The 27,557-nt window shown below is 37.9% G+C and overlaps 1 pseudogene; it reads right to left on the bottom strand.

Moving 5' to 3' along the window:
* On the bottom strand, nt 1–27,453 carry LOC125922383 (DPH3 homolog; annotated as a pseudogene).
* Between the last annotated feature and the right edge of the window lie 104 nt (nt 27,454–27,557).

The raw sequence follows: 27,557 nt of genomic DNA, 5'->3' as shown, positions 1-27,557 counted from the left end.
TCAGCACTTATTAACTAATTATTTGTTGGTCAAAGGGGCTGGAACTGTTTCTCCACACATAAACTGGTCTTGGTCATCAATGACTTTTATAATGAGAGAACAACTAAAACACATTGCCACATCTTTCCCAGTCTCCAAATCTTTCTCGGTGATGGAGAAGTCATCTCTACACAAGCAGGGGTAGAAAAACATCACTGAGTCTTCATCATGCTGGAAGTCCTCAATGTCCACCTCATTGTGAAAAACACCATTGTCACTGGGGCTAACAAAAGGCCATCACTCCAGCTACCCCCACCACCTGACACCGTCCAGCCAGTATAACCTCATGGGCACTGGCCAAGCCAGGTGTAATCACCAGAGGAACTCTAAAGTATAACTTTAAATAGAGTAATGAATTACTGAATAGATGAGGAAACTATGAATTACCTAATTATCCTCTTATTGTTTAAGTCTTGAAAAAAATATTTCCCTAAGCTACAAATATTACAAGAAAGATTTCAGTTTGTTTACAAACTTATACATAAAGTAAAACACACATGGCTTTTCATCTTTCTGGCTCCAAAGCCAAAACAAGTAAGATAAGAACAACTAAGATAACATCGTGGCTTAAAAGTATGTATTTTCAAAGACAGCAAAGTAAGTCACGTCTCCCTGAAATTGAAATCGCATATTAATAATTTAGTTCAAGACCATTCTTCTTTTTTCTTATAATGTTGCTAAACCATGTTTTCTCCACCTTTTATTTCAGGTAGTTAATCTTCTGGACACGCAGTCAAATTGACTTTTGTTTGATTTAGCTCACCATTCTATCCTGCCCTCATTCTTTGGAATACTGGTTCTGCCAGCCAGCTGCACATACCTCCCTCCCAGCTTTGGACCATCCTTAGGTGAGCTGTGGATATTCTGATGGGTACATTTTATTTCTGCACTAGGACTGGGTCCCTTGAAACTCTAGAAACAAAATGCAGATATAATAAAAATAAAACCTTACAAAGCGTGACGGTAAAGTAATGCTTAAGTATTGGCAATGTTATTAGAGTATCTGTATAGCTTCTCAAGATTTGTGCTTTGGTTTGTTATAGTTGGGGTTTCTTCCCCAGCTTTAGTGTGTAATAAATGACATATAACTTTGTATAAGTTTAAGGTTTACAATGTGATGACTTGATGTACATGTATATTGTGAAATGATCGCCATCATAAGGTTAGTGAACACAAGATTCGCACTTTTGAATGCATTCATTCTGCATTTATACTTCCAAGTTGTTCAGATTAATGTATATGCCTCGTCTATTGATATGCCAGTGAACCAATGTGGCATTATTAAAAGACAATCTACTCAGTACTGTATATAGTAACTATGAAGCCTAATACTATGTAAGTGAAAAATTAATAAACAACAAACAAGACCCTTGTTAAAGCCCAGCCTCAGTGGTAACAAAGGCTGTTAACATTTGGATTGAACTCAAGAGGTGAAGCCAGACCACTGGTTATGACCTTACAGCCATCAGGCATGAGATATTGCACATTTAACAAGGAGATGGGCTTAGGGGGACCCAGCTGATGGAGGATTTAAGAGAAGGTCATCACAAGAGACTCTTAAAGAGATGAAAGCTGCAGTGTAAAATTAGGCAGGAATCAGAGCTGAAGGCTGAGCAGGTAATCAAAGCGAGAACAAGACAGAATGTGCGAGCCATCCTGAATTCCTATGATATAAACAACCAGCTGTTAGGGAACTTAATCCATCAAAACTAATTAAGGAAAACAGCAGAACATTTTTAGGTTGCTAGCTCTTTAGGAGCCCACACGTGCCAATAATTTACCTGAAATGGGTAGACCTGATCTCATGCTGGAAATGACCCTACAGGAGCCCTACGTGGACAGGGAATTCCAAAGAGTCTAAAAGTCCCACCGTGTGCCAGCTGCAGGTAGGCAGCAAGCCCACCTGGTACAAACATATTCACTAAGGTCATACCTTCAACTGAGTGATTCCTGACACATAAATAATTTTAAATTAAAAAGAAAAAAATAATAAGGTGACATTAATTTTAATAATATTTTTATTTATGTATTTGCAAAGCATCATTTAAACAGCTAATCAATATTAAAAAAATAGTAAGATATTTTACTTTGTTTTTCATACTAAGTCTTAAAATCCTGGGTGCATTTGCACTTACAGCCTGTATCATCTGGCCTAGTCACGTCGCCAGTGCTTAATAGCTGCCTGTGGTTAGTAGCTACCACAATGGACAGGGAACAACTGAACTAACACTCAAATATGTCTGTTACAGCCTTCAACTGATATGTGAGGGGAAAAAAAATAATTGCCACTCCCATTTGTAAATCACATCACAATCTAAGAAATGTTTTAATATTTTATCTCCTAGAATCCAACACAATAACCTATGGGGTTGGCATGACAAATATTATTACCATCTCTGGCTGGCAGATCAGAGAACTTAATAACTTAAGATCTTTATAAGATTACATTCCTAGTAATAAACTTGAACCCAAGTCTTCTGTCCAGAAATTAGGTTACCCCAGAGAGATTAAATTAATTGCCAAAGGCTAGCCAGTGTGTCAGCTGCAGAATATAAATTAAAATCTGGGCCATTTTAATGAGAAAGAATGAAATATGGCCCTTTGTAGCAACGTGGATGGAACTGGAGAGTGTGATGCTAAGTGAAATAAGCCATACAGAGAAAGACAGATACCATATGTTTTCACTCTTAGGTGGTTGCTGAGAAACTTAACAGAAACCCATGGGGGAGGGGAAGGAAAAAAAAAAAAAAGAGGTTAGAGTGGGAGAGAGCCAAAGCATAAGAGACTCTTAAAAACTGAGAACAAACTGAGGGTTGATGGGGGGTGGGAGGGAGATAAATAAATAAATAAATAAATAAATAAATAAATAATAAAAAATTTTTTAAAAAATAAAAATTTACATAATAAACTCAAAAAAAAAGAGAAAAATCTGGGCCATTTTACTCCCAAACCAATGCTCTCATTACCACAGCAACATTGCAGAGGTCCTCGTACTTATATACACAATTCTCAAGACTCCCTCACCAGTCATACTAATAACCCCTAGGCTATTCTTACTTGAACTACTATTTAGGGCCTATTCAATAGAGTGATATAATTCTTCAGCCCTCTCTCTTCATTTATATGTCACAGGAGTGTTTTAATGGAGTCTTAGTTTTTTTATGGCAAGAATAGGAACCTGTAATTTGTAGAAGCATTTGCAACAAATTGCTAAAGGTATCCTTTTAAATAGTGAAGTGCACAAGATTAAGCTTAATGTGATCCCATTTTTGTAAAACAATGACCAAATATCTTTCTATAGCTATATATTTAAATACACATAACAAATGTATTTACGTCTTTATACTTACAATAGTGTACAGAAGAAAAATTCAGGAGAAAAACAAAGCAGATGGTTATTTGGGGGCTGAGAGAACTATAGTAATAGGTAAAGACAAGTAGGGAAGGGAGAAGCAAATAAAAAATAACAAAGGGAAAAAACTGCATCTACAATATGACTATTTATAAAATAGTAAGCTTGTGCGTGTATATACTAAATGTACATATATGTTTATGTGTATATATACACACACATATGTGCATATAATTGTATATATTTTTGTGTTATTATATATACACAGGTATATATGTTTTTAAATGATCTCTTTACAGTCATGTCATATGAATAGTTTGGAGCTGAAATCTAGGCACCAGCATGATCAATTACCTTTTTAAAATTTTAAGCACTGACACTAGACAATTTGCTCAGATTTCAGGAATGTAAATTTTTAATACTTTCCATATAGTTCAATGATTACTCTGAAAGACAGACTCCATAGACTGAAATGTTAATCAGGAGAAACTACTTACTGACCCCTTACTATGTGCCAGGTACAGGCACTAGGCACACAGCAATGAACAAGACAAAGGCTCTATGCTCAAAGAGTTCATATTTTAATGTGGGGAAGTGGACAATAAACATAGACATGTGAGTTGTGCTAATTTCAGGAACTTTTAAGTACACTCAGTAAGACATAGTGACAATTTGGTCTAAGTCTGAAAAATGATAGGCTGTGGTCAGATTCAGGATATACTCTGGAAATATGGGCAACTGGACTTGCTGGTGGATTCAACAGGGACAATGAGTGAAAGAGGATTCAACAACAATTTCCACAATTTTGGCCTGAACAACCACTGGATGGATGACAGTACCATTTGCTGATATGTGGAAGGATTGAGAGAGAATAGATTTTTATTTCTTTTTGAGAAAGCTAGGAGTTTTGACCACGTTAGATTAGAAAAGTCTAAAAGACACCCAAGTGAAAATGTTAAGTAAGCAGTCAGAGTATACTTCTGATGCTCAGGACAGAGTTTAGGGTGGAGCTAAAAATTTGGGAGCCATCAGCACAGAGATGGTATTTAACGCCATGGGACTAAACAGGCTCTCCTCAGGAAAGTGTAACTAGAAAAGATTACGGAGCTGAAAAAAAAACTCTGGGGCAATCCAACATTTAGAGATGTGCTAAAGACAGGGACCTGGAAAACCTAAGAATGATTTGAAGAAGCAAACTGATCAAGAACACAAGTCAAGAGCAACAGAGGAGGAAAGGCAGAATATGTGGCTAACAATACAAGTGGGTGGTAGAAACATGAAGCATTTCTTGTTGGTGGCATCTCTTTTCTCTAGGAAATACAAAGCCAAGTTATCAGTTGAAAGTAAGAAAGAATAAGTAGTGTCTTGAAATTGAAGGGTTAAAGAGAAGATATGAAAGAGTCATCTAGGGAGGCTAAAGGTGAATTTACTGGAAAAGTGAAATAGAATTTTCTGAGTGTCTGATGATTTTGAGATCTGGGGTCCTAAACCTGAGGCAAGGCCTGTGAGCAGCATAGTGTAATTATTATCCGGCACCATTCACCTGCTCTGGTGTAGGGCCAGGATACACAGATAACTGGGGCTAGGAGGGACTCACGTTTGCTTAGGTGCATACAATGGAGGAGAAGGGGGTCAAGAGAGTTAAAGATGTTACTGAGGGAATGGCTATAGAGCCAAAACATGGAATCTAATTTGGAAAAAAAGGGGAGGGAGGACATTAACAGGTTTAAAACAGCAAAATGTGGAACAATTGATAGGAAGTCTTTAAGATGTAGCCCTATCAAGTGGATATAGGGTAAGAGGTAGTGGTCAGCAGGCTGGGAGGCAAAGTCAAAGAGGAAAATGAGATGTGGGAGGTGGTGCAGTCACCAGTGATACCAGCTTCAGATATAAGTAAATATACAAGTCAGGAAAATGGAGAGGAGGAAGAGATTCCTGAAGCAGCTGAGAGCAGAACTCAGCAACAAGAGAAGAATGAGCCACAGTCACAGTCACCCAGGAGCCAGCAGTGAGAGGAGGCACCTGAGAGGAGGGTAGATGGCACCACAAGGTGAAGTAATGGTAACATCTGAAGTTGGGAACTAAAGAACTAGGTATTTAAAGAGACAAAAAGAGATTTGTAGGCAATGAAGAAAAATAAGAAGCCATCTATTCACCTCCAAGCCCTGAAGTGCACACGGAGCACGAGAAAAAACATAGCTACTTCTGGAGGGACTGCAGAGGGAGTGGTACCAGTAAAAGCTGGTGTCACTTGAACAAGAATGTCATAGGAACAATCAGACAAGGGGCGGAGGTGTTGAGCCGCTTACAGGTGACAGACCCTAGGCTCCCAAAGACAGAGTGGAAGAGTCTGGACAGGGAAAGGCAGAAGAGAGCATCAGACCAGAGTATGCTCTGAGCAATGACAGGAGAATTGTTTTTGAAATAATGGATAATCTGGAAGGTCTCATCATGTAATGGCAAAACTTAAGGTAAGCAGGGATGTGAGGTTTGTGGGAACTGGCCCTGAGAATCTTGGCCCCCTCAGCTCATGACCATGGGAAGTGACATTGGAGAGAACTCAGTCATAGTTCTCCTGCAGCTGGAGAGTTCCAAGTAATGTCCTCCGGACTGGAAGAGTTTTTACATATAAATGTTTTTTCCCCTCATCAAAGGGACAAAGAACTAGGCTGAATACTAAACAAGGCAAAAACCTAGGATGTGAGAGCAGAAATAGAAGTAGGAAAGTACTTAGGGACAGATTCCATAGCACTATAGGTTTCTAAAAGTACAAATTGATGTAATTTGCAACTGTGAACACTGCCACCAACAAAAACAACAACTAAAAAAAGAACAAGATGTCCTAAAGCACAAGGCTTCTCTCCTCCAACAGGAGTTCTGGGAGGAAACTGGGCTGGAAGGTGAATAAATCATGTACTTTCTCTGCCTGTATCAGTTATGACACTTTTGCTGCTAATTTCCTGTACATTGATTACTGCCTATATCCAAAATCTTTAAATTCTCAAATGTAAACATAAATATCAAAAAAATTGTTCAGGGGCGCCTGGATGGCTCAGTTGGTTAAGCAGCCGACTTGGCTCAGGTCATGATCTCACGGTATGTGAGTTCGAGCCCCATGTCTGGATCTGTGCTGACAACTCAGATCGTGGAGCCTGCTTTGGATTCTGCATCTTCCTCTCTCTCTGTTACCTCTCCCCGCCCCCCTCACTCTCTGTCTCTCTCAAAAACTGAATAAACATTAAAAAATTTTTAAAAAATTGTTGAATTTTGGGAGAAGGAGGCAAAAAATAAAATAGGGTAAGTGACCAAAAAAAGAAAAACAAACAGAAAGATATGGTATACATATTTTGATTAAGCAAATAATTTCCTTTAATAAAAAGTTAAATTGACAGTGGTCAGTCTTGTGTACTTTAAGTGACGTAACATGAGCTCCTATATTTATGTAGAACAAATTAGTTTTCCAAACGTAAAGGTCACTCATTTCAATAGTTGGATTTTCTGACTTTTCCCAATTATCAGAGCAATGCATGCGGAAAATGAGAAATAATAAAGTCCCATTATGGTAATGTTACAACGTATCACAGGAAAAGCAAGAAAGAAATCTCTTGGGAAAGTCAATAAATAGGCAGCTTAATTCAATATTACAGTTGTGTTATTATATAGGCAATATTTTTTTAATTTGGAACTGGGAAAATATCTCTAAAGACAGTTTATTTTCTAAAGATGATTTTACTTAACAATTGCCAAATAATTGAATTTACAGTGATACATGCTCATCCAAATGTTCTTAAAGGTGGAGAAGCCCACCATCTGCCCTGTACACCATTTGGAATCAGAATGACTATTTGGGAACCATAATGACCAAAGGCTTCCAGCCACATGCTGCCAGGCTCTGCTCCTCATGCCTGTTGTTAAGAGGCAGGCTGTTGACTCTAGAATTCCTCTATGAGTCATAAAGGACCTGATATGCTTAATGCAATCAATCGTTTGGGAGGATACTCACAATGTAACACACATATACACCAAGCTTTTCATATAAACAGCTCTAAAGGAAATTTATTGAAAATATATGTCAATATTTAGTGCTAAGAATATTATTTATTATATTAGAGCATTAAACTAAACATGTTTCTCATAAGCCAAGTTTACTACAGCTCAGGAAATATCCAATTTCAAAAAGCCATTGGCCACATGTTACGTGAAACAAACTGGTGTAGATTCCTTGTTTAAAAATTCAGGGAATTATAATCTTCTAAAGGAGACAGATAAAATCCAAGTAGTTGTGAAATCATGTGATTGCAACAGACTGGGCATTCTGTAACCATATATTAACTGGTATTCAGTGGGTCAATTTTATTGCTGGGTTAGAAAAACTGAATGGAACGATGAATGTGACTCTACTGTTGAAAGAGCAGAATTTCGTTCAATCTATGGGAAGTAGAGGGTATCTGAAGTTTACATCCTCAAAGTACCTAAGTAAAATTAGGACTCCTACGAATAAGACTTGGATTTAAAAAGCCAATCACTATCACTCTCCACCCAGCAGCAGTCAAACATTAGCTGAATCTACCTGTGTCTACTGTTCCTTCCCTCTCAATGACCGCATGTGGCCAACAAGTCCACAAATCCAAAATTTGCATCATCTCCTGGGTCCAGTGCCTACCGCTGTTTATTTGAATCAAGCTCTCAGTATCCCAGCTCCAAATTCCAGGCTTAACTTGGCTCAGATGTCCATCCATGGTCCAGTCAGCCATAGTGTCATGTGATACATAAGGCTACCCCTGCCACAGATTACAGGAAAGCAGATTCCCTAATGAAAAGAGTGTGTAGGGAAGAGATGACTGGCATCTCTGCCACAAAGGCATTTATTCTTCACTGTCCCCATGTCCTAGTCTTGCCCTTGTACAGCTCCCAGCACACCACAGAATTTGTCAATGATTAGCTCAGGGGTGAACACAGTGGTAGCAATCAACCTTGGTATTGCCTTGGGAGCATAAGTAATAAAATGCCTCCATCATAAGATTGTACATTAATTAGGATGTGTGAGGTCACAGAAGGCTCTTTTTTACACTCTTGCTAGTGATATGAAATTCTTACCATACCCTCTATAATTATCTCAATGAGAAATCCCACATTATCTAGTCAGTCTTCTTAAAAGCAAAAAAGAAAAAAAAGTAAAAGCTTTGCTACAAGCAGAAGAAATTACAGTTTTTACCTACACGCAAATAAAAACAAACAGGTATGCATTAGTTAATGAGTGACTTCCTATATTATTTAGTTCTGAATATTTCTGTTCAACCACCTGAGGTCAAATTTTCTTCCTATCATTCTGAAGTCTGAATTTTCTCAAGACGCTGAATACTTCTGCATCTGATCCAAGCTGACTTTCCCTTTACTGTCCCTCTTGATCTCTGTTGTTTTTGACAATTCTAACTGTAGTCTTTTCTGATTTTCAGGTCCTCCTACAGATGCCTGAGTTCTCCTTGAGCCGCTATTCCTAGGGTCCAGAGCCATCTCCCTCTACTGTATAAACCAATCAGCTTGTTGCTTTATTTAATATAGCTCCTATTCACTGGTGGCCATAAACACTTTATTACCAACAGTAATGCTGAGAGTAACTAAGCACCTGATTACTGGTCCAGATAGTAATTACAACAGGGAAAATTCAAATTTTGTCTTTAATTTATTGGTACCTAGTGTTATCAGGCCAACATCACCATAAAAGCCTCCAAAAGTATTTTGTTATAACAAATGTGAGCATCATATTCCACTCTTCTTCTTAAACATTCAAGCCACAAATTCTTTGAACTGTTGGACCAAATGAGAGAATAAGAAGACAAAAAATTTTTTTTCTAAATAAAGACAATTCATGAAAAAACATCTGAGAATAAATAGGTATGGTATCAAGAAACGGCAACTAAGAAAATAAGTTACTTATTTAGCAATGCAATATATTTATTTAGCAATATAATAGCAATGCTATTATATTCAGCACATGATTCCAATAATCATGATTTAAAGCTGAACAGAGTCGGGGCGCCTGGGTGGCTCAGTCGGTTGAGTGTCCGACTTCAGCTCAGGTCATGATCTCACAGCTCATGAGTTCAAGCCCCGCGTCGGGCTCTGTGTTGACAGCTCGGGGCCTGGAGCCTGCTTCGGATTCTGTGTCTCCCTCTCTCTCTGCCCCTAACCCACTCACATTCTGTCTCTGTCTCTCTCAAAAATAAATAAACATTAGAAAAGTTTAAAAAAAAAAAAAAGCTGAACAGAGTCCATTTATTCATAAACACCATTTATAAATGCCTACCTTATTCAGATGCTATGCAGGACAAATCAAAATTAAAATCATATCCCTTGGGAACTTTAGAGTCTAATTGAGAATTGAATGCATAAACAGAAATTATCACTCACAACTTTTTCGTGCTGAATATATTCTATCACATTTTAACCAGGTAGAGGCATTATGTCTTTTCCTACCCACTTGACTGATAGCCTAGCTGAACACAGAGTTCCAGATTGGAAATCATTTCAATCAGAATTTTGAATATGTCATTCCATTATTTTCTGGTATTCAGGGTTGCTCATCTGAAATCGAGTACAATTTTTGAAAACTGGTCAATTTTCTTCATCCTCAGAGACTTTGGGAGTTTCTCTTTGTCAATTTTCTGGAATTTCATGATGATGTACCAAAGTGTGGATGCTTTTCTCATCTGTCCTATTTTCTCTCAGTGGTCCCTATCAGTCTGGCAGTCCATAGCCTCTAGCCTGTTATTTGATAATTCTCCCCAATTTTTATTCCCCTCTGTTTTCTCTGTTATCTCTGCTTGTTCTAGCACCTGGATAGGGGACCACTTGAACTTATTTTTTAACTTTCTTATAATTTCTCAAATTTTTGATCTCTTTGGTTGTTTTATTCATAAATTTTCCTCAAATATATCTTTCAAATATTCTATTTAATATTTAATTATTTAATATTTAATTATTTGTTTAATTTAAACAAAGTTTTCATTTCTTTGTTTACTCAATGTGATCCAATAGTCTTTATTTCTAAGAATTCTAGTTTATTTGATGTCCTTTTTGTTTCATTTATAAAATATATTTTCTCATCACTTAGGGATATTAATTACAGTTTTCATTATTTTATTTTGCTCTTTACATTTTTTATCTACCCTATGTTCTTTATTTCTACGTATTTGGTTTGGCATCTAAAAATTTTTTTTTAAGTTTATTCATTTACTTTGAGAGAAGGCAAGCACAAGCAAGAGAGGAGCAGAGAGAAGGAGAGACAGAATCCTAAGCAGGCACCATGCCATCTGTGCACAGCCCGATCCAGGGCTCAAACTCACAAACCATGAGATCATAACCTGAGCTGAAACCAAGTGTGGGATGCTTAACTGACTATGTCACCCAGGCACCCCTATTTGGTTTGGTTTCTAAAAGAACCTGCCTCATATGTCTATCGATCCTTGATTGCTGATTTTAACAATGAGGCACTAAAAAACCAAGTAGATGCTGCATGTGTAGATGTGACTTGTTGACTACTTCACTGACAGTGGATCTGATGGTGTTGTCCCGCTGGGCCCCTAACTGTCCACACCTGTAGAAATTTTCTCTGAGACATAAATATCAAGAGAGGAATCCTCCAGTTTTTACCTGAGAGCCTGCCAGTATCATCAAAGCTCATTTAAGAGGTGAGGGGAAGGGGATTTCATGGCACAGTGTGTAGATTTTAATCTAATATCTTTGTTTTCTGTATGTTTCACCTGCTTTCAGTTATGCCCAAGTCCAGAGTCTGCTTCATTTAACCTCTCCAGAAATTAACCTCTAGTCTTCTATGGAGAAGGGGCTCAGCAAACTGTGGAAGGGGATCAGAAGATCTAACTGCTTTTATATAGACTTTCAACTGATCCTTACATTTTTGGCCCTGCTTGTACCCCCTCCCTCTTTTCAGAAGTACCTGAAATTCCCAAGCCTAGTTTCTAGGGCTCTGGAGCACACTCAACTGACCTGGATGTTTCCCTCACTGCTAGCTTGAGTTTCAGATTCCTCATCTTCTAGGTCTGTTACTATTCATATATCTGGGGAATAAAGATGGCCATAATTATTTTGGCCCATTTGTTCTATTGAAACTACTACTTTGACTAATAAAATATGGCAAAAATGGAGCTGTGCGAGTTGTCAGACCCAGGCCCTAAGAGAGTGACAGCCTACGGATCCTGTCTCTTGAACACTCATTTAGATGGCCTGAACTACCGGGAAACAATCGAACCACGCTGCAGGACAGACGACATTGGAAGGCCCTGAGACTGCATGGAGAGAGAAAGAGATCCACCTAAGCCCAGACTCCAGCTCCCTCTGCTCAAGTGCATGAATAAAGCAATCCTAGATACTCCAAATCAGTCCAACTGCAGAGAAATACCCCTCAGGAATCACAGTCAATACCATATGAAATATTAGAATCACCCAACTAAATCCTGCCCAAATTTTTGACCATAAAAATTGTAGAGTATGATATAATATTTGTTTTAATCCATTAACTTTTGAGATAGTTAATTATGTGGCCATAAATTACCAGAGCAATCTGTTTTCCGCATCCAAATTATGTTGTATTTTTCCCCTCTCCTGGTCTCTTTGCCCTTGGGACTTATAACTTTTTTTTTTTAATCTCTATGCTGTCATTTTAGGGAGCTTTCAGTGGCGGTGGTAGAGATTGCATATATGCTGTCCACCATGCTTAATGAGAAGCCACCTCAGTTACTCTTTAATCTCTGTTATATTCCGAAGTATGATTTATTTTTTTTGTATATTTCATTGTTAGGTTTTTGTTGGATTTTCAAAACATAAATGGAAAATTCTGATGGCATCAGCTATCTCTTCCATTAATTACACTTCCACAAACCAAAGTCATTCTGATAAAACAATTACATTCCTTCTGGTCTACCAACACATTTGCGATATTAAGATTGAGCCATATTTCTAACAAAGTTTAGCATTCATTATTCTGCCCAGAAAAGTCAATGACAGATAACAGCAATGAATTTAATGCCACATGTCAACTCATTTTACAGAACTAAAGAGTCTGTCCTTTTTTAAAATCTAGTTAAGGAAATGTCTACTCTCATCTTTTAGCCCTATTCCTGACAGGATCCATCAGTACTTGGTAAAAACTGGAGCAAATTAATGCTTTCTGGCTTGCATTAGCAGCCAGCAAGGTCATTCATTAGTGTGTGAAATACACCCAGAATTTCAAAAAGATAGAGGTGTCATTTGAGAAAAGAACACACTAGTGCTTCATCCCAATCACTCCTACACCACAACCCAAGTTGTAACACATGATCCTTTTCAGGAACATGGCATTACGTAAGAGTATAACCAATAACAGGTGTTCTGATGTTTCCTTAGAAGTCAGCATGCTACTGACATATAGCTAAACAGCAATTACAGTGATTTAGGGATTTAGAGGAGTTGATGACTGCTGCTACCATAAGCTTGATTATAACAGAGAATTAGGGATTGGGGAAAGAGGAAAGAAGGGTAACCCTAGATATGTCTGTATTTCCAAGTGGGCGCTCAGTAGACATTAGTTTCCCGATCCTTTCTTTTGTCCTTCTGTGGAACTACCCAATGAACACAGTATATGGGGCCAATTCAGGAGAAGGGGAAGAACAGGGATTCTGAAGAATGGGCTGTACAATGTGCTGTGGTCCAGTGCTTCTCGGATTAATGTGCATACAAATAACCTAGGATGCTCTTAAAATGCAGGTTCTGATTCAGTAGGTCTCACTAGTACTGAGGTTCTGCATTACTAACAAGATCCAAAGTTATGCCAAGGTTTCTGGCCCACAGAACTCACTTTGAGAAGTGAGAATATAGTCATATTTTATATATCTCTCTTCTCTCATTAAATTTCAGCTCTTATCCTCCCAGCATACCAACAAAATTCAGAAAATATTTTACCAAAGGTTTAGGACAAAAGAGCACAGCATAGCAACTTAAAAATTAGGCATATATGTATCCCTAAATACCTCATTCTTTTAATATGCTTTTTTGAGCTTTATAAATAAATGTTATAATCTTCTGAGACTCACTTTTCTTCATCATGTTTATCAAATTTATCCGTACAGCTGCCACTTACAACAATAATGATAAAGTTCTGATTCTTAGCTCAGCGGTGTGTTCACAAGTGTTCATTTTATTACTATGCTTCAAAATTAAACATCACTGTGTATTCTTTTATATGTTTCAAGTACTATATTCTAAAAACATTTCAAATAAATATTTCACACCTTCTTTCTTAAAGTTCCTACAGCCATTAACACCGCCAGCAGTGTCTTCTGATCATCCACTCCATGGAGCCCAATCAAAGACCAATCAATTGGTTCCAATCCCCCTCCCTCTCTTCTTTCATTTGTTTTCCTCTAATTGAAGCTCTTAACTCTTCAATCCCTATTACTGATTTTTCTTCATGTATTATTCAACATTAACTTGTGACAGCTGCAATGTCTCAGCAGTTTTATTCAATAATACAATATTCTTGCTCATATAAAATCCAGAGCTAAAGTTCCTGGCCATGACATCTTCTGGGCCACTCTTGCAGGTACTCAACCTCAGGACTCATGATATTTCCATAGTTCTACCATATTAAAAGCTCTCCCTTCCAGCTGTGTGGTTAGGAAGGAAGAACAAGGAAGAATGAACAAGGGCTGTTTATGGCCTCAAAGTGGCATATATCACTTCCACTCGCCTTCCATTAGAAGGACTTAATGACACAGTCCACCTGGACACAAAGGGATACTGGGGAAAATATGTCTTCTTGTGTTCCCAGGAGAAAAATAAAATAGTTTTGTAAACAAAGAAAAAATAACTTACCCATTCTCCCTTCCACCATACACAGCCCCTTAAAAATTAAATTCTCGGGGCACCCGAGTGGCTCAGTCGGTTGAGCATCCGACTCCGGCTCAGGTCATGATCTCACAGTTTGTGAGTTTGAGCTCCGTGTCGGGCTCTGTGCTAACAGCTCAGAACCTGAAGCCTGTTTCATATCCTGTGTCTCCCTCTCTCTCTGCCCCTCCCCCACTCGCACTTGGTCTCTGTCTCTCAAAAATAAATAAACTTTTAAAAAAATTAAATTCTCAATAATGTTCATGAAATGAATTGGCATGGGTAGTTACCTGTGAAGAGGGATATAATCTGACTGCATACACCTGGCTTCTTGAGTAACTGCTGAATAGTTTGAAACTCAATTTTCCTATATTGGTTTAAAAAATGTTCCTATATAATTGAAAGTCAATACACTGTTCATTGATAATTGTATTACCTTTGGGTAATACAAAAAGTAAATTATAGTCCCTGTTCCCTGAAGGCTTATAATCCAGTTAGGAAAAAAAGATACTAGCTGTGCAATAATATAGAATTTAAATATCAACTTTAAAATAACACACATATGTGGAATTTAAGAAACAAAACAAATGAACATAGGGGAAGGGAAGGAAAAATAGGAAAGAAACAGCAAGGGAGGCAAACCATAAGAGACTCTTAAATACATAGAACAAACTGAGAGTTGCTGGAGGGATGTTGGGTAGGAGGCATGGGCCAAATAGGCTATGGGCATTGAGGAGGGCCCTTGTTGGGATGCACACTGGGTGTTATACGTAAATGATGACTTACTCAGTTCTACTCCAGAAACCAATACTACACTGTATGTTTACACTAATTTGAATTTAAATAAAGAAAAAAAATGGAAAACATCCCAAGGTACTCTTTCCTAAACAAATCAGTTAGGAAAGTAAAAAACAAACAAACAAACAAACAAAATAACACTAGACCAATTGCCAAATGATTGTTGCGAATCCTATGGAATATAAATTTTTTTAAGAAAGTAGTAATTATGGCTGTGGAAATATGGAATCATTTGAAAATATTGATAGATGACTGACTCATTGATTGATTGATATAGATAATTAGATGATAGATGATAGATAGATAGATAGATAGATAGATGGATAGAATAGGTCCTTTTCGCTAAGAGGTACAAGATATGCTTGTGATGCACAGAAAAGTACACATAGACAGAATTGAGCACATTTTAATTTTACTAGCTTGACCTATGCTGCAATAGGCCCATTTATCCTATGGCTCAGTTCCTAGTATAGTTTATGCCTCCGTAAAAATAAGGTACTATAATGTTCTACTCTAACTATTATGCTTCCATTTTCTATTAAAAATTCCCTTGGTAATAAGGAAACAGGAAGGTTCATTTATCCCACAGGGCCTATAAATTCAGCAAACAACATCCTGTATTGCCCTTAAAATTAATCACATCCCAGAGTGCCTCAAAATGAACTTTAGCAAATAATGCAACTGTGATAAAATTTGCATATCAGATTTACAATGTATTCAAAGCTTCTATTTCCTCCCATCTCAGCACTTCTTTCCTAAATGAAATTGTACATATCCGGTAAGAGCAAAGGTGAAGTGCACTGCAAGAAATGTCAACCTTACTAAAAGAAACAGATGTGTGACGTGTGGTCTGGGACCACGGTGACAATATGTACACAGATGGTAAATCTGCATTCAGATTCGCAGTTGTGGTTTGGGGCAGGATACATAGGTTACCTAGCAAGATAAGATTCTTCTCTTGCTGGCAATTTCATAACAGGAAGTAGAGCCATTTAGAATTATTAAAGGGAAAAGTTGTGGCTCACATTAATTAGCATGTGAAATATATTGAGCGTTTCAAAAAGATAGAGGTGCCATTTGAGAAGGGAACACACTAGTGTTTCATCCCAATCACTCCTGCACCCCAATCCCAGTTGTAAAACATGATCCTATTCAGCAGCATGGGAGTTGTAACCAATAGCAAGTGCTCCAAGTGATATTTTCCTAGAAGTCAGCATGCTACAGACATATGGCCAAATAGCAATTACAGAGACTTAGGTATTTATATGAGGCATATAAATTCATTTATATGAATTCTAAGACATCAGGACTAGTCAAAGGAAAAACCCAAAGTGATTCCCACCCTAAATGTTCATTGACCTTTCCTACCCCCATGACAAACTTTCTCTCCTGCCCCTATTACAAACACCTGGTGGCCTCCAGCTCTCTTCTTCCACCAAAAATGTTCTCTTAGAAAGAAATCTGCCAACATCAAGTTATCTGTCTGTACCCTCATGCTGTGCTTCTCAAACGAGAAGCATGGACAATGTGGAGCAAGTGCTAGGGAGCAGTTAGCCAGCAGACACATGAAGTCACAGGGTAAAACTGGGGCCACACATTGCGGAAGTCAACTTGATTCAAGGTAGAAGACTTTTCTATCGTAGGATCAAATGTACATTTAAATTAATTCTAAAGAGAAACTCTCCGTTGGTGGCAGATTGGCTTCCTAATCTATACCACTGTTATGGATCTAGGTCCAGACATACATATTCGCCTTCTTCTGTCCTTATGGATAATTAAGAGGAAAATTTTGAGAAGCATTGTCTTTACACTTGTACTATGTTTGGATCTGCTTTACTTTTCAATGCAGTCTTGTTACTTTCCAATGATTCAGGAAGTTTATCTGTATAGGAAACTCTCTTATCCACAAAGCAAAGCTTCTCACCTTTTTCTGTATGAAAACACCTGGGGATAAGACACACACTGATGAGCAACACAGAGGGTGATCCTCAGCAGAGTATTAGAATCTTGGCAAAACGTTGATTCTGATAATTCCCTCAGGAGGAGTTATTCTATTACCTCATCCCATACTTCTACCTACTCATTTAGCCAATAAACATTTATTTAAGGTCAATTCTCTGTAAGTCACATGCTATGCCATCATTTAGAAACTTACATATATTTGAGGCTGGAGATAAAGAAGGTAGTGAACAGTTTATTGTAACATAATGAAAAAATTAGAATCCATAGACCTTTGAAATGGCAGTAAATGTGTCTAAAAATCAAGAGAATAAGAAAACAATAGCTAAAGCAGATCTAGGGATGATTCAGATTTTTTTTTTTTGGGGGGATGATTCAGATTTTGAAGTTAGCAGAGAGGTTCCCTTACAATCTTCACCATTGCCTCTCCTCATCTTAACTCAGTCATGAACAACTCCAGGAGACCAGGAAGTACAGCAACAAGGATTCAGACATCAGCACACAACACAGAGCAGAATATGCATGAGGAGGAATCTGGGGACAGATTGTCACAGGACTGGCACAGAAATCATATAGAATAAGGACTGCAGAGAAAGCACTAGGTTTGGCAAGTATAAAGTCAATGATGACCAATCTTTGAGATAACTAAGAAGTACTTAGGAAGATTTTTGTGGGTAGGAAAACAGAGAGTAAAGCATACAGTCCTGGAGTAGATTTAAGAACACAAATTTAAAAAGACTGACATCGGAAGGGCACCTGGCTAGGGCATGTGACTCTTGATCTCAGATTCATAAGCTGAAGCCCCACATTGGGTGTAGGGCTTACTTTAATAAATAGATAGATACATAGGTAGATAGATAGATAGGCAGGTAGGTAGGTAGATAGATAGTTAGATAGATAGATAGATAGATAAAAGAATAATCTTGGGTGACAAGGATAAAATCTGTAACCTCCTATTTAAATGTGCAAAAAAAACTTCAATGTAAATTTATTTTTGTAACTAAATTTATTCTGTTTCCAGCCCTCATTCCCATACAGTAGCAAAATAAAACAAAAACTCTCATATGTGCATTTAAGGTATCTCAGTCTTTTCTTTAATATTAATTAAGGGGGTGCCTGGGTGGCTCAGTCAGTTAAGCATCCAACCCTTGATTTCTGCTCAGATCATGATCTCATGGGTTCATGGGTTTGAGTCCCACATGGGGCTTCACAGGCTGACTGTGCACCCTGCTTGGGATTCCCTCTCTCTCCTTTTCTCTCTCCCCCTCCCGTGAACTAACTAACTAACCAATAACTAACTCTTTCTCTCTCTCTGTCTCTCTCTCTCCCTTCCTCCCTCCCTCCCTCTCTCTCAATAAATAAATAACTTTTAAAAAAGATTAATTCAGGATCTTTTAGATTAGTTTTTGGGGGTATAATTTCAGGGATCACTTACTTAGGTTCTCTGCTTTCTGCTTGACCTAAATCTTGGGGCGCTTACTTATCACTGTGGCACCAATGTAAGGGATGTCTGATGTACATTTGACCCTGCTTTTCAAATATTCACACCTTCTTGAATATATCCCTCATTTCACATGATCCCCTATGTCTGCCACACTGGCATCTGCTAAAATATGGCTGGTTTTTTTATAGTACCCCTAGCTTCTCTAGGCCCCTCTGCATCCTCCTTGCCCCAACGAGGGCTGTTTTAGGCCCTGGTAGACTTCCTTATCTCCAAGGAAGCCTGATAATGACAGGCTGCACTCTCAGTGTTACACCGAATGTGTCCTCCCACAGGCCTACAGCACTCTCCTCAACCAGGTCTAATATCCCACTGTGACAGTGCCATGTCACTTTGGCACCATGTGGAATGTGAAAAGGGGCTTAACAGTTTCCTGGGATACACCCTGGAAAGGAAGAAACAAGACACTCTCGTTTTATCCCTGCTGTCTCTTCCTCTCCCTCTCAACCCTCCTAGAAGGTTTTCTACTTTCCACTTTTATCTGGCAACAACTCCAGACAAGTTCAAAATGATCAGATCCTCCTCCCCTCACTGGGGAAATAAAGGAGGAAAGCTACAACAACATAAACTCAATTGCTAAGAAAATGAGAATGTAAAATGGAACTTTCATTGAATATTATTCTTTAACACTTGGAAAGCTTATGTGGTAGGCTATGTTCAGTTCTGCCATGGGCCCAAAACACAACAAAAAATAGAACATAGACATATGTGACTGAGACACAAGCAGGAATGCCTTTATTGGCACTGGTACTCTGTGTCCCCACCCATAGAGTAATTGTTTCAACAGCAGGAAAGGACCTGAAGTTTCTTGTCTTCTCTGAACTAGTGGTTCTTAAATTTCTTCATAGGCAGTACTGTCAACAGGATCTGGGTGGCAGCTCCTTAAGGAACAAGGGGAGGCATCAGGTAACTGCATACATTGGCTTGCATACTTTTCTGGTGGACATAATTTACACAATTGTTTGCTAGGCAACCAAAGTGAAAGTAACCTTGAGCCATCTTCAGTTCATCATTCCAGTGAGTCTTAAACCGATACCAACTTTCATAGCCTTGCCTAGCTCAATGTCCCCCTCCACTGACCTTCTGTTATCCCATCTTCACCTTGCCCTTAGCTTTCTTTCTCCTTATAACTTTGACTTGTCCAATAAGAACTCTTTCCCTGAACTCTATCTTGAAATTTCCTTCCTGGCTTGCCCTGATCCCTCTCAGGTCAACTTTTCCCTTGGATATCATCCCACAGGCTCACCTCTCTCCAGTTGCCCTGGCCTCAAAGATGATGCAAGCCACCTTTTTAAAGACATTTGTATCAAAAGAAAAATAATTATGCAATCAACCACCTTACACTAAATTTCAGGAGATCCTGGCTTCAGCATGCTACAAATCAGACTAGGCTTGCAATATTCCATTATTCTACTTGTGTGTAAGACTACTGTAATCAGTTTCCTATGGTTGCTATAATCACAGACTTGACAGCTTAAGGCAATGTAAATTTATTCTCTTACAGTTTGGGAGACTGGAAGTCTGAAATCAGTTTCACTGGGCTAACGTTAAGCTGCTGGCAGTGCTGATTCCTTCTGGAGGCTCTGGGAAGAATTCATGTTATTGTTTTTTCCTAACTTCTAGAGGCCATCTGCATTGCTTGGCTCAGGACTCCTTCCCTGCATCACTTCAATCTCTTGCTGCCATCATCTTCACAAAACTCCCTCCAAGTCCCTTTTATGAGGTCTTGTGTAATTACATTTAGAGTCTGCTCAGATAATGCAGGATAATCTTCCCATCTCCAGATCCTTAATTTACTCACTTCTGCAAAGTCCCTTTTGCCATATAAGGTAATAGTCACAGGTTCCAGAGATTAGGGCACAGATATCTTTGGTGGAGCCATTATTTAGCCTACCACAACTATAAATACATAATAACAGAAAAATGTCAAATGTCAATACCACCATGAAAGTAAAAAAAAAAAAAAAATACTACAGTAACAAGGAAAAATAACTTCTATAACCACAATCATTAAACCACTCATTAAAAAAAACTTTCATAATATTATTAGGGGCTTTCCACTGAATATATTTAAGAAGCTTCAAATTTTTTTTTACTTAACATCCATGTGAGGAGAGCTCCATGGAGAAATCATTTTTCTTTTCACTATTAGAAAAACTCTAAGCTCACCTACAAAAGCAACAATTTCTATGTGTATCAGGTGTAATTTAAATAAAGCCATGAAAAAATGGCACTGTCTAGGATCCAAAGATAATAACCTTTTTCTTTCATGCTTTTTGTTTATACTTAACATAAATAATGTGGACAAGTCAACTATACATCAATTAAAAAAATAATAAGGTGGATATTAGCAAAGTAAGGGCCATCAAGTAGCAAGGGAAAGTAAACAAAGTGCTTTAAAGATCATTCAAAAATGTCTTTCAGAAAATTCTGTGCACTTGTAGGTAGTCACATTTTGTTTTCAAATTACATCTTTATTGGGGCACCTGGGTGGCTCAGTCAGTTGGGCATCCAACTTCGGCTCAAGTCAAGATCTCATGGTTCATGAGTTCAAGCCCCCCATTGGGCTCTGTGCTGACAGCTCAGAGCCTGGAGCCTCCTTCAGATTCCGTGTCTCCCTCTCTCTCTGCCTCTCCCCAGCTCACGCTGTGTTTCTCTCTGTCTCTCAAAAACAAATGAATGTTAAAAAAAAATTTTAATTACATCTTTACTTTTATAGGGGGTCAACTTGTCAGCAAAATATAGGCATAAACTTTCAACATGGTATTAAAAGACATATTTCATGAACCATATTGCTTGGGCTCCACAAGGTATAAATAAGTACCCTTCTGTAGCAACTTGCCTAACACTGTGAATATTAGGCATACCTTGAAAGTCATAGGCATATTCCGACCTAAGAGCAGTATAAGCTTTAACTCCTCTGTGCTTCAGTTTCATCTGTAAAATAAGGATAGTTCCTACTTCTTAGGGGTGTTGCACAAATTAAATCGTACACAAGAAAGTACCTAGAGTAGTACCTGGAAAATAATAGGTTCTCAATCCACTTTAGTTATTTTCATTATCTCAGCTTTTGGATTCACCAGTTTAATTTTTAACAACAAGAAAAATCTAGAATGACCATAAAAATAAAATATAGCGAATTCATGTAAAGTACATGCACTCATCAAATTAGATCACAAAAATAGACTACCTTAATAATAAACACATAGGTCAGTGAAACAAAATAAAGAACCCAAAATGGGCCCACATAAATATGATTTTAACTGATTTTTGACAAAGCTGCATAAGAGTTCAATGAAGGGAGGATGGCCTTTCAACAAATGATTATGTAGCAATTGGGCATCCATAGGCAAAAAAAATAAATAAGCCTTGACTTAAATCTTACATCTTGTTCAAAATTAACTCAAAATGGATCATAGATTTAAATATAAAACTCTGAAACTGTAAAATGTTCAGGAAAAAAAAATACAAGAGAAATTCTTTGGGCTCTAGAGCTAGGAAGAGTTCTTAGAATTGGCACCAAAAGCAAAAGCCATAAAAAGAGAAACTAATAAATTGGACCTCATCAGAATTTAAAATTTTGTCCTATGAAAGCCCATATGAGGAGAATATACAGATAGCAAAGAAGCACATGAAAAAGATGTTCAACATCCCTTGCCATTAGAGAAATACAAACTGAGACCACAGTGTAATTTCAGTACACACTTAACAGAATGGCTAAAATAAAAAAGTGACACCACCAAAGGCTGGCAAAGCTATGTTCAGAAACTGGATCACTCATATATAGCTGGTGAAAACATAAAATGATATAGCCATTCTAGCAAACAGTTTGGCAGCATCTTGTAAAACTAAACACTCATCTACTATACATCCCAACAATTGTACTCCTGGGCCTTTATCCCAGAAAAAGGAAAATTTACATTCACACAAAGACCTGTGTGTGAGTGGACCCAGCAGCTTTAACCATAACAGCCAAACACAGGCAACTGTCCAGATGTCCTTTAAGGGGTGGAAGGTTAATCAAATTGTGGCACATCCATATCATGGGGTACTACAGCAATTAAAAAAAAAAAAAAAAGGAGGAACCATTCATACACACAACAACCTGGCTAAATCTCCAGAGAATTATACTAGGGGGATAAAAGCCAATTTTGAAATCCAACTATGATATATATGGTTCCAACTAGATAACATTCTGGAAAAGGCAAAACTACAGAGACAGTAAAAAATCTGTGGTTGTAGGGGTTGCAGGGAGGAAGGAATGAATAGACAGAACACAGAAAATTTTTGGGACAGTGAAACTATTTTGTGTGATACAGTAATGGTAGATATATGTCATTATACATTTGTGCAAACCCACAGAATGTACACTAAAAGTGAACCCAATATAAAATGTATAAACTATGGGCCTTAGCTAATAATGATGTGTCAATTCAGGTTCATCAATTGTAATATATGCATCATTCTGGAGGGGGAGGCTATGCATGTGTTAGAGTACATGAGAACTCTCTGTACTTTCTGCTCTCATTTTGCTGTGAACATACAATTACTCTAAAAAATAAAGTCTATTTTTTTAAGTTTATTTATTTATTTTGAGTGGAGGGAAGGGGTAGAGAGAAACAGAGAATCTGAAGCAAACACTGTGCTGTCAGCACAGAGCCTGACACAGGGCTGGATCCCACGAACCATGAGATCATGACCTGAGCCAAAATCAAGAATTTGATGCTCAACCAACTGAGCTACCCAGGACCCCCCCCCAAGTCTATTTTTTAAAAAAGGTCACTTCAGAGGCACCTGGGGGGCTCAGTTGGTTAAGCATCCAACTTTGGCTCAGGTCATGATCCACCACTCGTGGGTTCAAGCCCCACATCGGGTTCTGTGCTGACAGCTCCAAGCCTGGACCTGCTTCAGATTCTGTGTCTCCATCTCTATCTCTGCTCCTCTCCCACTCGTTCTCTCTCTCTGTCTCTCAAAAATAAATAAACTTTTAAAAAAAATTTTTAAGGTTACTTCATGCATGATTATATAACTTCATTGAAATGGCAAAATACAGCAATAAGAAACAGATTACTGGTTGTTTAAGGAAAACGTGGGAGCAGAAGGAAAGTAGGTGTGGTTATAAAAGGATAACACAATGGGGTGCCTAGGTGGCTTGGTCAGTTAAGCATCAGACTCTTGATCTTGGCTCAGGTCATGATCTCATAGTTCGTGGGTTGAGCACCACATCGGGCTCTGCACTGACAATGCAGAGCCTGCTTGGGATTCTGTCTCTCCTTCTCTCTGCCCCTCCCCCACTAATGCACTCGTGCACATGCTCTCTCTCTCTCTCTCTCAAAATAAATAAACTTTAAAAAATAAAATAAAATAAAATAAAATAAAATAATAAAATAAAATAAAGGATAACATGAGAAATCCTCGTGGTATTGGACCTGTTCAGTATCTTGACTGTAGTGGCAGATACATAAATCTAAAAAATTATAAAACTGCATAGAATATACACACACACACATACAATATACAGATGCACACATATGTGTGAAAGTACAAGTAAAACTGGGGAAATATGAATAACATTGTTGGATTGCATCCATGTCAATATCCTGGTTGTTATTACACTATAGCTGTTACCATTGGGGGAAACTGAGAAAAAGGAACAAGAGATCACTCTCTATTATATATTACAACTGTATGTGAATTACAATTATTTCAATTTTAAAACTGAACTTCCTTTCCAGCAGGTTTTAACGATGCCACAGAAACTTGCCATAGCCTTCTTAATTTTGCTGTTTATAACCAATGTTCACTCTTCAACTAAAGTCATTAGCAAATGAACATGGCATGCTTCCTCTCTTTAAGAACTGAAAGCTAGAAGCACTTCAGTTGGTTGAGGGTCCGACTTTGGCTCAGGTCATAAACTTGCAGTTCATGAGTTCAAGCCCCATGTCAGGCTCTGTGCTAACAGTTTAGAGCCTGGAGCCTGCTTCAGATTCTGTGTCTCCCTCTCTCTCTGTGCCTCCGCCACCCACACTCTGTCTCTCTCTCTCTCTCTCTCTCTCTCGCTCTCAAAAATAAATAAACATTTAAAAAAATTCTTTTTTAGGGGCGCCTGGGTGGCTCAGTCGGTTAAGCGTCCGACTTCAGCTCAGGTCACGATCTCGCGGTCCGTGAGTTCGAGCCCCGCGTCGGGCTCTGGGCTGATGGCTCGGAGCCTGGAGCCTGCTTCCGATTCTGTGTCTCCCTCTCTCTCTGACCCTCCCCCGTTCATGCTCTGTCTCTCTCTGTCTCAAAAATAAATAAACGTTAAAAAAAATTTTTTTTTAATTCTTTTTTAATTTTAAAAAGAACTGAAAGCTATTCTAGCCTTAGAAATTCCTGATGTACTGGCATTTAGGGCTTGCCTCATCTTGCCTGTAAGGTTGTGCAGCCTTACCATCCAGAGATTAAAGGAACTACAGTCCACATAGCCAGGTCCTGACAGTGTTTGGTAGCTCACAGGTTTTGTCGATGTCACTGAAACATCTGTGAAAATCATCTGCTCAACTGGGTTAAAAAAGCAACTTACTGGCCAGGGGGAAAGAAATTTATGCCACAGAAAATTATAAAGATGCAGCCAGCCACCAACAAAAATATTACGACATAAGGCAGACGGTGATGAGAATCAGAAAGATCTATAAGGAGAATTTCTTTCTCTGCAGCAACCATAAGGGTACACTTCCGAAGTAAAGAGAGTAGGGTAGCCTGGGTGGTTCAGTCGGTTAAGCATCTGACTCTTGATTTCAGCTCAGGTCATGATCTCATGATTTATGAGATCAAGCCACTCATTAGTCTCTGTGCTGAGCCTGCTTGGGATTCTCTCTCTCTCTCTCTCTCTCTCTATCTCTATCTCTCTCTCTCTCTCTCAAAAATAAACTTACAAAAAATAAGGAGAATCAAAGTAGACCCCTCTAAGCTTATCACTGCCCAAAACTTAATTTCATTTCAACCATGAAATTGTATCTACTGTCTAAAGTGTAAAATGTAAAGATTTTGTTGGGTTCTAATTGATACCATCTGATAAGAAACACCAGATTTTGATGCCAAGAGAAGGGAAATTAGCTAAATATTGAACTGAGAAACACCAGATTTAGACTGTTAATGAAAGACCACATATGGAGCAAGGGAGGAAAACAGACCAGAAGACTGGTTTACTGTTTTCTTTTAAATTTTTTTCTTTTTTGCCTTTCCTTTTTCTTCTACTTCTCTATCTCTTCTTCTCCTTATTGTATGTTTTGTTTCATTTTTTAAGATTCTGCACTCAACCTGATCTCCCCAGCTTCTACCTAAATAGTTCATTTCCAGGCTTCTGATATGTCTAAATTTTTCAGACAGACTTGGGAAAAGGGGTGAAGCGGAAAACACAGAAATGCATTAGCATTCAGGACTGAGAAGCAAGCCCCTCAGGAAAGAAGGTTTCCAAAGAATATAAATAACTTGGCTAAAACCTTAGTCACCAGCAAAGAGAAAGCAAAGTGTTTATCATAAGCCATCTATCCTTACCCATTTACTCAATCCTAGTTAGGTTTAAATCATTATATATATACACATATATATGTATATAATATATGTGTATGTATATGCATATGTATATGAATATGTATATGTATGTATACATACATATCATATATACAGTGACAGTATCATATATACACATATATACATACACATACAAAGATCGTGTATGTATATATACACATATATGTATATATATGTATATGTATGTATGTGTATATATACATATATGTATATGTATACACATACATGCATGCATATATATGTATATGTATACACATACATACATATGTATGTATATGTATATGTGTGTGTGTGTGTATATATATATATATATATATATATATATACACGATCTTTTCACTAAAACCTAAGGCACCTAGACCAAGACAGTACCAGTTTGATATCTTCATGACAAACAAAACTCAACATGGGAGAGACACCTTCGCACCTCTACAGGGAGGGGAGCTGAGTATAGGTGAGGGCCCATGTCCCACTGAAGGTTCCATATAGCATGGTCCTGCTGGGACCATGCTATGTAAAGGAAAAGCCTTAACATAGCAACTAAAAAGATGTATTTGTGAGATCACAGGAGTCATCCTTATAGATGCCCAGAAATGTATAGAAGGGATACAAGGGGTAATGGGAATAATGAAATAGTAGATAGCAAAAAATCCAGAAAAAAAACCCACATAATTTACTGTAATTAATATAAGCACATTTTTACCCTTAAGCTGATGTAGTCCAGGGAAATACAAATTTCATGTACATACAGTTTACTTTCACTTAACAAAGAAAGTACTCAATTGGAATAAATTGGTCTCCTCCCAAACCTACCTGAGTAATCCCTATGGATGTCTTTTTATACTTTATATAGTTAGTCAAATATAGCTTTTGCTAACGACAGGTTTTTATGTCAGCATGTAAATACTTGTAAATAAAAACTACAGAATATAATTTCATGTATACAGCAATTCACTGACTGCCAGCAGTGAATTAAATGCAGCATATAACATTCCATCAACTTCCCAATAGATGTGATCTTTTACCTCTGAGCAATCTATCTATAACATAGACTCCAACATGTAAAATAAAAGTTCTTCATGAAAGAACCTCCAGGTCTTACTTGCAACACTTTCCAATTTGTCCTGTGATTTTACCTAACTATCTAATAAATTCCTTCTTCCTAAATGGGAATTTCCATGGCCACCTTTGGTCATTATTTTCACATCTGAACTGCACTCAATAATATTCTTTAAAAATCAGTCCCTTCTTTGTTCTATTTCATGCCCTCTTGCTTTTGAACTATTATATCCTTGAAGAGTTTCCTTTTATATACCTTTTCTATCTTCCAAACTTTATCTGCATTCGTCATGTTCACCTTTCATTTCCCTCTCAAGAATGAGCACTGACCTCATTTTTTTAGTCTCAACAAGGATCTGTGACCTAAAGATCTTTTATCATCGTGGCTGTCTTTAT

Source organism: Panthera uncia, chromosome B1, assembly GCF_023721935.1.
Source record: "Panthera uncia isolate 11264 chromosome B1, Puncia_PCG_1.0, whole genome shotgun sequence".
NCBI lineage: Eukaryota > Metazoa > Chordata > Mammalia > Carnivora > Felidae > Panthera > Panthera uncia.
Note: the sequence above shows the minus strand (reverse complement) of the source record. Positions and strands in the feature narration are given on the sequence as shown.